We start from the raw sequence: 15,106 nt of genomic DNA on the forward strand, positions 1-15,106 counted from the left end.
TGGAAACCTTTACTGGAATAAATAAATAAATAAATAAATAAGCTGGCAATGACAGAGCTTACCTGTATTATTTAGGCCTTTCTGTTAAGATTTTAGGATTTGAAATGTTTTGTATTACATCTCAAACTCAAAGGGTTGCACCTGGTGGGACCATATTTGGACTCACAGGTGATGGGTTTTTACTTTTGATCTCCTCCTGCCTATGTCTCACAAAAGTAAGAAACCTCTCTTTCTGAGACAATAAGACTTTTACAATGAGATAAAGATTGATATCACCTAAATAGCTAAAATATTCTAGGCCATCATCATTGCACAGATGACAGATTCCAAACATTCAGTCATTTACATCAATGATCATTCTTATTTTTGTTACATTGTACTAAAATATGTTGACAATAGAGGCACAAGTATTGTAATCATAATGTCTTTGCATTCATAAATATACTAACAAGATCTGTAACCCTCCTTTGTTCCATTGTGTTGATGATTTACAAGAAATCGGCGCCTGGCAGGCATACTATGGGTAGACAGAGGCCTAGGGCAATTTTCTCATAGATGTTTATATGAACAAGGCCTGCTCTGTTTGACCATCAAGAATTGTATAATTGATCAGCCCCTGCACTTTTAACTCATTGGAATACACTTAATGTGAAGTGACCTTTGATATAGATTTCCAGTTTAAAAACACACACAGAAAAACAGGCAGCGCACTCCGAGGTCCAGGATCTGTCTCTGCTTCAACAGTGTTTGGACGGAACAGACCCAGGGACGCCCCTTCTTCCAGCCTCCGACCACTCTCCTGTGTCTCATCCAGTCACCACCGTCAGAACCACCTCCAGGACCAGCCAGCACACCAGTTTTTTTTTCTACCTTAACTCCTTATCGCCAAGCAACCATGTGCTCCCAAATTCGTCAGAATTATCCCACCGAGGTGGAGGCTGCGGTCAACCGCCTGGCCAGCCTGCATCTTCGGGCCTCCTACACCTACCTCTCTGGGCTACTATTTCAACCATGAAGATGTGGCTCTCGAGGGCGTGGCCACTTCTTCAGCGAGTTGGTAGAGAAGAAGCACGAGGGTGCTGAGCATCTCTTCAAGTTGCAAAAAATGCAAGGGTGCCGCATTCTCTTCCAGGACGTGCTGAAGCCTCCCCAAGGTGAGTGGGCAAAGCTCAGGACCCCTCGGAGGCCGCCCTGGCCTTGGAGAGGAACCTGAACCAGGCCCTTCTGGAGCTGTAGGCCCTGACTTCTACCCGTGCAGACCCTCATCTCTGCGACTTCCTGGAGAACCATTTTCTGGATGAGGAGGTGAAGCTCATCAAGAAGATGGGTGACCACCTGACTAACATCCACAGACTGGCTGCCGCCCAGGCTGGGCTGGGCGAGTATCTCTTCGAAAGGCTCACCCTCAAGCAGGACTAGGAGCCTTTGGAGCCCAGAGGCCCCTGTGCAGCCTCCTGGTGTCTCTGGCTTTTACCTGAGCCTCTTCCCGAAACTACTCGTCATTCTTTTAACCACCCTGGAGCCCTCTCCCATGCACTGGACCGAATGAAACAACAGAGCTTTTTGCAGAAAAAAAAAAGAAAAAAAAACAATACAAAAACTAAAAGGATTAATGAGTTCCTGTAGGTTTTAGTAAGCAGCGTGTTCTTGGTTGTAGAGATCTTTTCATAATGATTAAAACAAATGATGGTCCTACAAAAAAAAATGAAGCAAACAAAAAATGAAAAAATGTGGCCTTAAACAATAATTCCTCATTTTGATGAGTATATTAGGTACAGGAATAGGAAAGAAGTATCTGTTCTATTAATATTCTAGACACTTTTTCTAATTCTACTGATTTCCATGGAAAGAACATTTTATCTGATCCTTTTTGAGTCATGTTGATTACAGCTCATAATCATGTTACTTTTTAAAAATATATTTCTTTATTTACAAGAGGAAGGGAGAGGGAGAGAGAGATAGAAACATCAATGATGAGAGAGAATCATTGATCAGCTGCCTCCTGCACGCCTCCCACTGGGGATCAAGCCTGAAATCAAACCCAGGACCCTTGGCTGTGTGCCCTTGGCTGGAATCAAACCCCGGACCCTTCAGTCCACAGGCTGACGCTCTATCCACTGAGCCAAACCAGCTAGGGTGCATGTTACTTTTTTATTTGAAACATTTTCATATATTTCTGCTCAGTGCACCCTCTATTCTAGACACCACTAACATGGTAACATATTAAATGAGAGAATGGTACATGAGTTACATATTCTAATTATTTAACTATCAAAGAAGACATTTTAAAAACTACTCAAAATAGCAGTCATGTGGAATTAAAATTATATCTATGACATTCCCGATATCTTGAGGTTATTATTTTTATGGTTTACTATGTTTTACGTTAGTGAACCCAATAATTCTATTATTTATTTTACTTTTCTGTTGCCCCTTTTCTCGTTGATAAGCAAATTTTCACAGTACCTTTCCAATTTATGCTGATTGTCTTCTTTCCTAAACTTTCTACAATTTTGTTCGATCACTAAAAGCCTTTCTTCTTTTCCTTTGTTTCCTATAGATTTCTCCTCTTGCTCTATTTCTAGTGGAAAGCAAATTTCCTGCTTTGTTATTTCTATTAATTTTCTTAATGACAATGGGAACATTACATATTTATTTGAGGCTGAATAAAACTATTAAAATGTAGCAAAATATTGTTTTGCATAATTTAACATCTGGATAAGTAATTTTACACGTAAGTTCATACCAATGAACTTTTTCTCAATAGCATTTTTCTCCTGTTGACTACCCTACATAACATAGTAACTGAGTTTTAAGTAATTGGTTTGGGACCCTTAAAGAAGAAAATTTACACCAAATTTAAATTTGCTCATAATTATATCTTTCCTCAAAATTCCATTTCCTGTAGCTTTTCTAATGAAAATCATATTATTACACCAGGAATTAACATTTCAATCTATACCTCTATAGCTTTCAAAATAAGCTCTTTAATATGGATTACTCTTTCAACTTAACAAGTTGCCATGTTAAAGAAGAACAAAATCCCAAATGCCATCTTCATTTTCCAACTTGGTCTTTATCAACGATGCATGTTAACATCTCAAATATTACCTAAAAATTACTTCAAATGACTCTTATTTTGCTACTCCACTATTTGGAAATCTACATTTATTGCTACACAAAAAAGGATCCATATATGTAGGCAGATCTCACAATTCTAAGAAACTGCAACAATGAGACTCAGATGATCATCAATCAGTAATGAGTCATTAGTCCTAGTTGGCATCATCAATCAATATTACCAAGCCAATGTAACTAAGGTAGAGCTGTGATTAGCTTACTTATTTTTAACTCACTCCCTCTAGTAAACTGGCTTTCAGCTCGAGAAATCTAGTTGAAGATGAAGAACTTACACATTTGCAACAGAATGTATCAGTAGTTTGGCCATTCATTGTCCAGTAACACATAAAGAGACTTAATAGTAAAGTGTTATCTTTATTTTATACATTTATTATGTTTTTAAAAAAACTTATTTTAGAGAGAGAGGAAGGGAGAGGGATAGAGAGAAAGAAACATCCATGAGAGTGAAACATCGATTGGCTGCCTCCTGCACACCTCCTACTGGAGATGAAGCCTGCAACCCAGGCATGTGCCCTGACCGGGAATCCAACCAGTGATCTCTCCTGGTTCTTAGGTTGATGCTCAGCCACAGAGCCATGCCGACCCGGCACAAATCCTATTTCTTAAATCAATCATTGCAAATGGTCAATTATTGTGGGGTTTTTTTTGCACCGGACTGTGTGTGGAACATTTATGATTTTGTGTGACCAGTTTTTCCTTATGTATCAAAACATCTTGTAGACATTCTTGCCAAAGGGCGGCGGGGGGGGGGGGGGGGAGATAAATGATCCAGACTGAACTAACAGAAATCTTCACGGGGGTTTTAAAAAACTGGATATGGGAGGAAAGAGTTGTTTCTCTTTTTCATTTAATTGGATGAAAATCCATAGAAGTTTGAGCTCAGATCTTAGATCTGAGCTAACTCACAGTGAAAGGTTGCGGTGATGTGGCAGAGAGAGAAGGAAGTTTAAGTCTCTGGTTCTGGTCCTCCCTAGGGCCGGCCACCTATCAGGGCTCTCCCATTTTTTGATTTGGTGAATAAAATATTCTCTCTCTGCAGTTAAGCCATTGTGAATAGCCTTTCTATCTCATGCAAAGACATAATGCTCCCAAAACAATAAAGTCTTCCACAAGGTGTGTGTGGCCTCTGCTCATAAAAGCCTCTGTGCACGCATTGTTACATAATTTGCAGCCAGACTCCCACGGTAGCCATTATCTGGGAAGCCTCTTCTTCATACAAGCCCTGAAATGAAATAAGACGCGTTCATTTGGGGCTGACACAGAGGCGGGGCCGCTGGATTAACCAGTGTTTATGAACCGGCTCCTCGGCTGTGTCCCTCCACCAGGAGTAAGGCAGTGATTTCCACGGAGTTCTAAATCAGGAAAGTTCTTGGCCAGCGTTCTCCGGGACAGCTTGATTGTCTTTCCGGAGAATTTATTGGCATTTTCATTGCGGAAACATTAACCACGGTTTCCAGGTGTCACTCTAAGCAGAAATGACTTCCCCTGCCAGGCAGTGCTTTACAGCCTCCTTCCTAATGTGTTAGTTTATGAATTGGGAGCTGAGTACCCTCCCAGAGAGAATGCAGCCCATGTGGTGAGTTCAGAGAGACAGAGACAGAGAGAGGGAGAGAGATATAACATCTCCACGTCGCAGCTACCGCCCTGTCCTGCAGAGCACATGGGGGAAAGGAGAGCTGGGCATATAAATCAGTTTAGTGTCATGGTGTGCATGCAGGGACCAAGCCCAGAGCAGAACTGTGAGAGAGGGAAGGGGGGGGGGGGGAAGGGCGGAAGGGAGGAAGAGAGAGAGGGAGAGAGAGAGGAGGGGGAGAGAGAGATGAGAGATGAGAGATGAGAGATGAGAGGAGAGAGAGAGAGAGAGAGAGAGAGAGAGAAGCTATGTTTTTATCTTTGCTATAGAGATCATCACTATTATTTCTCAAGGGGGAAAACAAAGACTTCTATTCAAGAAAACTCCATACCCTAAAATGTACACATGAAGACTGAGTAAGCCTTGTTTTATTAGATTTTATGACAGGGTAGGGTTAATCATGGGCAGCAAATCTTTTTATTTCCTGAACCAGTCTCACGCATAAACGCCGCTCTAGGTACTGCCCTGCTCAGAGCATGGCAGATCCACACGATGGAGCTGCTGGCGCCTGGAAGGGAAACGCGGAGATGATGTCCACGCGCTGCGTCACAGGAGCGGCAGCAGCATCAGAACCAGGGCTCCGCAAGCACTCGCACAAAAAGGCAATGTCGGCGGCCACCCCGGAGGAGGGGGCACACCTGGTGATTACAGCTGTGTTAACCAGATAGGTATCAGCTTCACACAAGCACTAATGTCCAATGTTGAAGCATTGCAAAGCATCAGAAAAAGAGAGAGAAGAAAAGGGGCAGAGCTAAGTAGATGGCAAGGCCTGGCTCCTTTTCCCCAGGCGCAGCCTAAACAAGGCGTGTGAGTGGGAAGTCACCGGCACCCCTTCACGGGGATGCTGGCCGTGTCTAAAGGGGCCTCGGCTTTTTAACGATTTTAAAAGGCTCCCTCGGAACCTTAATTAGCCAGGGATCCAAGGAGGAGCTGACAGCCAGCCGAGTCTCTTTTCTGGAGTTAAAGTCAAACTAATTAAATTTCAGAAGGAAAACATCTCCCTGCTAGCACCCTTAATCTGTCACCCTTGCTTAGCCAAAAATAAATAAATAAATAAATAAATAAATAAATAAATAAATAAATAAATAAATAAGGAGACTGATGGACTGAAGATCACATAAACAGGAACATTGATAGTGGTGAAACAGTATGAGCCAGTTTTTCATTAAGGACATTTTCAAATTTCTCAGCTAACATTCAAAAAGCATATATAATTTTGCTTCTAAAGAATCCATTTTAGGTCAGGAATAACTCGAGGAATTTAGCAGTATTTTTGTTAATATTAGTGGTATTAGTGCTTTTGCTGAATATTTTCTGCACAGATTTATTTAAGTATATATAGCATATGTAATAGAGTTATTAATGTGTTCTTAAGCATTACACTTGCATGAACACACATGCAAACACTAAATTGTTCTGCATTTCTTTAATAAAGGCCAGTATTAAAGATGATGGCTAGCATTCATATCTATATATATAGAAGACTAAGTGACCGAACAACCGGTTGACCAGTCGCTATGACACGTTCTGACCACCAGGGGACAGATGCTCAATGAGCAGGATCAGACTCCCTCCGGTCTGGATAGGGCCTGTGGGGATCGGGCCAAAACCGGCTCTCCGTCATCCCCCCAGGGGTCCCAGATTGCGAGAGGGCATAGGCCAGGCCAAGGGACCCCACTGGTGCACGAATCCGTGTACTAGGCCTCTAGTTAGTTATAACATCCATAGAGTATAAGACACGATAAGATAAATAGCTATACCATAAAATGCCAAGTAAAATTTTCTCAGAAAGTGAAATCCAAATTTTCTCAACGAACTGTTTTAAAGAAGCACTTGTTTTTTTTTTAAATGGAGATGCTATATTTAACATTTGTAGTTATACAATGAAGATCTATCAAAACTGCAAAATATTATTTTGCTATGAGAGATCTTTGGCCATCATTTCCTTCCCGTTCTCACATTTCCTTTACAGAGAAATGTCAGTGTCCTCCTGGGACTCAGCTCTTCTAAGCACTGCTGACCGGGCAGCAGGACACTGGACCCCAGGCCATAGCCACAGTGGGGCCAGGAAGACCTGTTTTCTTATCAGTTAGGATTGTGGTTCAGACACCGCTAGTTGTGATCCTGAACTAGAAACTATTAAAGGCACATTATCTTTGCAAGGAAAAACAAAATCAATGACAGCGAGATGATCTTCAGAGAAATAGAAGAATGATCCAGGCATATGAATCAATCAGAAATTACAGAGTAGTGGTGAGGGGAGAGATAAAGAAAGAAAGAGAAAGAACAGCACATTACTTTGTACAGTTCTTTAGGTCTGTCACTACCTTCCCTTGCTTCTCTTGTTTCATGGCCTTCTGTTTGATCCTCCCTCCCTCCCCACCTCCTTCCTTTCACTATTCTATAAAATTACATATATCTTAGTTTTTACATCCTCCTAATTTGTGCTATTAAAAAACTTGAAGACACATAGACTATGTTTTTGTTGTAATCACATGCATAATTAGATTATAATTAGGCCATGGGAAGTAGTGGCTGAGTATGGAGAATATCCAATTAGGAGTCTGTTCTCTTAACATGCTCCCCCATGGGGTCTACCTTTATCTCTATCTCCGTTGCCTCCATTCTCCTTTCTAGGACCCATCTCACACCAATTAGAATGTGTTTCCTTTATCTTCTAATCTGCCATCGATACCAACCACTTTCCATACATTCCACTCTTAAAAGTTTCCATGCTTAATGGGAGGCATTTTAATCTGACCCCCAAATCAGTGTATTCTCTCTTCCACTGTATTCAATCTACCATTAAGCCTAACAGCCAGGCCATAATTTTAATAAAATTTTCCCTTCTACCTATGTCCGGTGACCCCCAAAAGCACAGGAATTCCAATACTCAGCTGGTGAGAGGTGAGAAAACACTGACCCTTGTTCTTTAGTCTAAAGTCTAATTCGTGTTGCCAGCCCCAAAGGAATTTTTCTTCCTAATCACTGAACCTGAACTATATGTTGGATATAGGCACACGTCAATGATAAATTGTCTCATGTATTCAGCTGACTCTGTCCTATACTCAGGACGACAGCCCTATGCCAAAACTTCTACCCCCTCCTCTTGGCTACCTTCTCCCCATCTTAGCTAAATAATTTCCTTTTCACAAATTAACTCCCTCCTAATTGGATACTCTCCATACTCAGCCACTACTACCCATGACCTAATTATATTCTAATTATGTATGTGATGCTTCAGTTTTTTTTCTAATTATCTGAAATAAAAAAAAGTTATGAGAGCCAAAATCACATATTCTACATCTTTTAGTTCTCCACAATATTCAATATAATTCTCTGCTCAATTCAGTGCATGGTAGGTCCAATATCAAATAGTCCCAATGATAGATTAAGGCTAATTGCATCAATGCTTTGCCTAAAAGCACTATTATTTCATGTTTATTTTAACTATGTTCATGTAAGTTATTATCTCTTTTTGATAGGTCTCTTTTGCTTTATATTTTTCCTCTATTTCGTACTTTGTTTTTTGGTGCTCCTTTTCCTAGCCTAGCTTACCTTTTATCCACTGACCCCACTGCCTTTAATTTATTTTGCTCTTCTGTGTTCAGTGACATCTTAATTAATGGGTGCCACACTTTAAAGGAACCCACGGAACATGAATGATGAGATTCATTTAAGGTACCTAGCATCCCTAGTACCACTTTTTCAAGTAATTATGGTCCCTCACCCTTTTCCTGTAGGTCAGGTTATTGCCCAAACTTTCCAATCTGGACTAAATAACTCTGCAGGTTGTATTTTTTCTACGTTTCATAATCTCCTCACCATCTCTAATACCATAATCTATTTTTATTATATACTAGAGGCCCAGTGCACAAAATTTGTGCAGGGGGAAGAGGGGAGGAGTCCCTCAGCCCGGCCTGCACCCCTCTCCAATCTGGGACCCCTCAAGGAATGTCTGACTCGCAATCCGGGACCTTAGATCCTAACTGCTCACCTGCCTGCCTGCCTGATCGCCCCTAACCCCTCTGCCTCCCTGCCTGATGTCCCTAACCATGCTCCCCTGCTGGCCTGATAGCCCCTAACCACTCTGCCTGCCGGCCTGATAGCCCCTAACCATTCTGCTTGCATGCCTGATCGCCCCTAACCGCCTCTGCCTTGGTCCCCACCACCTTGGCTTTGTCCGGAAGGACCTCCAGTCTATCCAGTCTAATTAGCATATTACCCTTTTATTAGTATAGACGAAAAATTATTCACATCATTGTTTTCCCTCATGCAATGAAGGAACTGACATTTTTTCTAGCTTTTTCTAAGCTTTCAAAGCTGTTAATATTAATTAATTTCCAATTACTATTTTTGTCAATTGCTCTGCCCCCTACTTCTTCAATAAGATTGTCATGATCTCTACTTTGACACCTGTTGAGCAGCAGACTAGCCTAATGCATAGGTTTCTAAAGTCTGATAAATGCAAGATGTTTCCTTGGCGTACAAGAAGATGGTGTTAGCATATCCCATAATTATTTTTACTTGAAATTAAACAAGTGAATATTTACCCTTTGTGATGGTTAATTTTATGTGTCGAGTAGACCAGGCCACAGACATCTGGCCAAATGTTACTCTGGGGGTGTCTGTGAGGGTGCTTCTTCCGGAGATGAACACTTGAATGAGCAGACTACTTAGAGCCCAGTGCCCTCCCAGCAGAGGGCGGGACTCCTCCAATCAGGAGGAGATCTGAATACAACAGAACGGCTGGCATGGAACAGTGGCCGCTCTGTCTTCAGATGTAGAGTGAAATGCCAGCTGGTCTTCAGTCTCCAGCCTGCAGGCTTTCAGCTCTGCTGGGTCTCTGGCCTTTGGGCCTGCATGTACTTTTTGAGTGAACATTACCAGTATGCTGCCTCGAATTAATTTTATTTATAGTAGCCAGATGTTTAACTCTATTGAGACATTGCTTTATTCTGTAGGCTTTGGAGCTAAATTATAGCTTGGATGTCACTCCACTGATTTTTAGTCTCAAGGACTTGAATATGTTTCTTGGCTACACTGTACTTTCATGACTTCTGTTGTAAATTGAGATAAATTAATATCTATCTCAGGTTAGCATGATGATGATGAGAATTATTAAGTGAAAGTATAAAAAAGTGCTTAGGACATAATGAGCACTCACTCAATATTGCCTATTTATTATGATTTCCTTAAGACATAAGTGGTATTTGTCTTTTTTAAAATTAGATATTATTGACTGTTCTTTGGTTAAAGGTTGGTTAATGTCAACCATTCTTATATCAGATAAGACTTAACTTCAGCAAGGCTTAATTTTTAAAGATTTAAAATTTTTTTAAAAAATAATTGCTAATTTCCCTAGCCAGTTTGGCTCAGTGGATAGAGCATCAGCCTGTGGACTGAAGGGTCCTGGGTTCAATTCTGGTCAAGGGCACATGCCTAGGTTGCTGGCTCAATCCCCAGTGTAGGGCATGCAGAAGGCAACTAATCCATGATTCTTTCTCATCACTGATGCTTCTCTCTCTCTCTCCCTCTCCCTTCCTCTCTGAAATCAATAAAAAAATAATAATCGCTAATATGTCTATCCAATATTCTACCATAAGATATTGTATTAATGACAATATGCAAGGTACATTAATTTATTTTAAGGGTAACATTCTATTAACAGAGGTAAGCATTTTAATCCCAGCTACAAAAAAAAGTATTAAACAACATCTATTCACCTTCTTACCCTATAAAAACATTGGAGATACTGAGATAAATTAGAAAAGATCCATGAATGGACATAATTCAACATGTACGGGAAAAATAAAGACTATAAAGAGAAGTGTAACGTAGTCCAAGGACCTTTCTCCCTCATGTCCGCATCATCAACCACCAGGATGAGGTAAGCAGTTTGGTTTGCTGCTTGTCCTGAATATTTCCTCGGTGAAAAGTTTTTCTGGATCAGGGGTCCTTTCCTGATGCCCCAAACTCTGACGTGTGTCCCCTCCTTTCTCTGTCCCGAGGCTGCAATACTGACTGAGGTGCCAGAGGGAGGCACTCCCCCAATTAGAGCCAGCAAAGAGCTAAAGCATGGCAGACCCTCATCCTCTTCCTTCCCCTTTCCCCTCCCTCTTCCGGCAACACTGCCAGGAAAGTCTACTTATCCATATACATATGTTCATTGATGTTTGGAGACCAGCTCAGGAGGGAATTACAAGATCATTTTCCTTGCAGCATTGGACAGACTGAATTCTGAGTCTTCCTTCATATAGACAATACCACCCATGATTTTTTATTTTCCTTCCTGACTCAGCTTTTTGAAGGATTTGTCAACATCAATGATCACACACCTGTCAGGCTGTTGTCTTAAGTTTTATCCCAACTTGAATCTATACCAAGTCTCTACCAGTGGGAGTGGGGGACGGCGGGGGTGTGTGTGTGTGGGGGGCGGGCAGTTTTTTAGTAAGGAGTTATTAATAGCATTCATATTGCCACAACCTATGAACAGTGAAAGTCTGTCTGGCAAAAATTCTCTATGATATTTGACATGATTGAGCTATTCCCCCTTCATTAAAACTCTTTCCTTATTCACTGTATGGCATCTTTCTCTTCTGATCTAATCCTTTCTCTCTGATCATTTATTCTGCCTGTTGGTGAGCTCCTTTGCCCCTTAAAATGTGTACTTTTCAGGAGCCTATCTTTGGCTTGCTGCTCACTTTTGTTGCTCATTCCAATTCCAATTACTAATCTGCCTCTGTGCTTCCACAGACGTGTCTTTCTCTCACAGAACTGAACTAATATGTTTGCATGGCTGTATTTCTCCTAGAATGCAAGTTTCTTTGGGACAGGAACTTCATTATACCCATCATTGTATCCTAACCACTTAGCATGTAATCTACACAGAGAGGGACAATAACTTTTGTTGAAGTGAATTGAAATGAACTAGTGTAGGGATAAGCCTGAATAAAAAAAATCAACGTTGAAAAACGTTCTATAGGAAAGAAATGAATTATTAAAAGCTAAATCTATTTTGGGCAGAGAAAGGGTAACAGAATGGGAATAATCCAATTTTGCACATTCATGGGAGAGAAATAATAGACCAACCTAAGTGGGCAGAATCATTCTGGTTCACAATAGTGAAATTGACTAAAATGCTTTCCATCTTGGTTCCTTTTCTCTCTCTAACTATACACTTCTTTCTTTCAATCACTCTAATGAATTAGGAATATTTTTTTTTTAAGTTGGGTTAAGCTATGATTTGAGTGTATGGGAATTTAACATTCTACAATTGCATATTTTTCTGTCCATGCATTATAGAGTAAACAAAGTATTGGCTTGCAGCTAGGGCCTAATAGATCAGGTTGGCAATGAAAAACAATTTAGTGAATTTACGCAAGTAAATTCAGCTAAGTTTTTGGGGGTGAAAATATGGAAAAATTGAACCAAATGCTCATTTTATTGTTCAGGATATTTAATATTAAGTACCCTTTAGATAAGAATACTAAGCTTACTCCTTTGGACAGATGTAAATGAATAAATAAGCAAGCTTCCCCTACGTCTTAAGTACCTTTCTGAAACTGCAGAACTTGCAGCTAGAAATACATTTAAAAGAAAGGGCTTCTGGCCTTCATTATAAAAGAACCTAGTAAATGAAATGGGAGCAGAGCGGGGTTTTATTATCAAGGAAAAAAAATTAGTCCTACATCTTTTTAAACACAATTTCAGAAACGGTGAGTTCACTAGAAGGCAAAATAAGAAATCTATGTGGCTGTCAAAGAGAAGCATTCATTAATTCTTGTTGGTTCCCTTCTATGTTCTTTCCTTTCTTTTTCTCTCTCTTCTCTTGGCACTAACTCATGCTGTTTTGTACTTAGTACAACGGGGTAGGAATATAAAGCATTGAAAAATAATACAGAGATTGAAGTTTATTATTATTTTTTAAATATATTTTTATTGATGTTAGACAGGAAGGGAGAGGGAGACAGACAGAAACATCAATGATGAAAGAGAATCACTGATTGGCTGCCTCCTGAATGCCCCCTACTGGGGATCAAGCCCGAAACCCTGGCACATGCCCAATTGGGAATCAAACTGTGACCTCCTGGTTCATAAGCCGACAGTCAACCATTGAGCCACACCGGGCGAATTTTATTATCTTTTATTCAAGGGATAATTAACCAGTATATGAACTGGTTAATTTATAGTCCTTCTCCATTCACTTCATTTACAAATTATTTCCTTTCCTCACCCCAATTTTACTATTATCACCCCCTCTTCAATGATGAATAAGGCAAAACATCTTTTTTTTAAGGTGCTCATGATGCCTAGTAGTAGCCTCCAGTTATAAGACCATCTTTAAAAATTTCTTCTGAAGTTTTACTATATAGACACTCACTCCCACCCCAGACTTACTGAATCAAAATCTCAGAATTTAGTCATTGTACTTCAGGGCTTTTTAGATGTGACCTTGGTCACTCAGGTATATGAACGTTGCTGTCAATATTCATTTTACTCGTATGAAAACAACTCAAGTGCATGCAGGCCAAGTAATGAAAGCAAATGACTTCTATAATCACAGAAAAATACATCCCAATGTAATTTTGAAGCATAAGAATCTAGCAGTAATAGAACAGCCACTCCCAAGACACATGGACTCTGAATGGGAAAGATGACGTGACTATATATTTTTATTTATACATAATTATATGTATTTTTTATTTATACACACTATCAGATTGACCCATTGAACAAATTCTGACCTGTTTTCATACCCAGGTAAAAACAGAAGTTCAAAATTAAAAAATTAAAAATTCCAGTTTCCCCCAGGGTAAATCATTCTTCTGTTCAACACTACATTTCAGAAATATTTCCAGTGTGATGTTGGTTTCAATTCACATTCCTGTGAAGCATATATATATATATATATATATATATATATATACTATTCTAAAAAATAATCATGCATTAGTGTAGGGGGCTGCTTTTGTGCCAAGAATAATATGGCAATCATATGGCTGAATAAACTGACCAAACAAGAAATTAAAATCATGAATTGAGCAAAAGCAATTTTGGAAGAGCTTTTTAACATATTTTAGTGAATTATACATGATTGCAAGTATAATAAGGTTTCTAATGTATAAAGAATGGTTGAAAAAACTAAAATAAACCCTTCCTATGTATTCTATGTAATACATGACATTACAATTGGAAAAAAAAGAAAACAGCCTCTTCAAGGTCACAGTTAGATTGTAATAAACAATTGTTAAGGAGTTCATTGAGGTATTTACCATTTTTTTCTGATTTCCAAGCAAGCAAAAGCTTCATTAAACTAAAGGCAATTAATTTTAAAATGCTTCAGATTGCAACTAATGAGCCTACAAGATTCATTACCAGTGAAGGTCACAGAACTAACTAGATTCCTGAATTTATCTTTATCTCTAGCTGCATGACTGGCTGAGTTGGGTATTGGAAGGTCTACCATGCAAGCCATCAATCCCATTACCACCCAGGAAGAGGGCTGTGCCCAGGCACTCAAATAAAAACAGTGTCAGAGTTCATTGTGGGCCCACGTGCAACATGTTCAGCTCCATTTTCTTTTCCTAATGATTTCATTCTAATTTTGTGGAAAAGGTTACTTAAATATTGAGGTGTCCCATTCTTCCTAATGTAAGACAGAGAATAAACATCTTCTATCTTTAGTAACATATTTATATGCTCTTTATAAAATCCACTGGAGATATTAACCAAAGAACATATATGCATATATGCATAACCCATGGACACAGACAACAGCATGAGGAAGGCCTGGGGAGGGGCGGTGGTTGGGTGGAGAGGGACAAAAGGGAAGAGAATGGGAGACATCTGTAATACTGTCAATAACAAAATAAAATTTAAAATGTATTTTATTTTCACGAGTCAAGAAGGTACTAAAAGGAGCTTATGACCACGGATGGTACACACAGAATGGGTCATATTGAAATCAGTGAAAAGTGCCATGTAAGTCATCTTGTGGCCAAATTGGCTTTGAGAATATTTACTCATCATATTCTGGGATGCAATGGTTTGTTCCCTCATTAATGTTTTTATTCATTTGTTTGTTTCTCCATTCATTTTGGAACCATTATTTGTTCAAGAGCTTTAAAAGCATAAGTGTTATATAGGGAGGTAGGAATAAAAAATATTGCTCTCCTCTAATCTTTGGAGAGGACCACCTGCCATGTCATGATTTCCCAGGAATATGAGTGCAAACAAATGATGCTCAACTGCTCACGAGCTATGTGAGTTGACTCTCTTATTGTTCTTTTCCATGTGTACCTTGGTATGTTTCTAGCTATTAAACTTTTA

At 39.6% G+C, this 15,106-nt stretch overlaps 1 pseudogene across 1 annotated transcript; it reads left to right on the forward strand.

The window, feature by feature from the left end:
- The first annotated feature begins 895 nt into the window (after positions 1-895).
- Positions 896-1,419, forward strand: LOC307092955 (ferritin light chain-like; annotated as a pseudogene). The gene has a single exon. The product of its transcript is annotated as a ferritin light chain-like (transcript).
- The last annotated feature ends 13,687 nt before the right edge of the window (positions 1,420-15,106 follow it).

Source organism: Cnephaeus nilssonii, assembly GCF_951640355.1.
Source record: "Cnephaeus nilssonii genome assembly, chromosome: 21".
Taxonomy (NCBI): Eukaryota; Metazoa; Chordata; class Mammalia; order Chiroptera; family Vespertilionidae; genus Cnephaeus; species Cnephaeus nilssonii.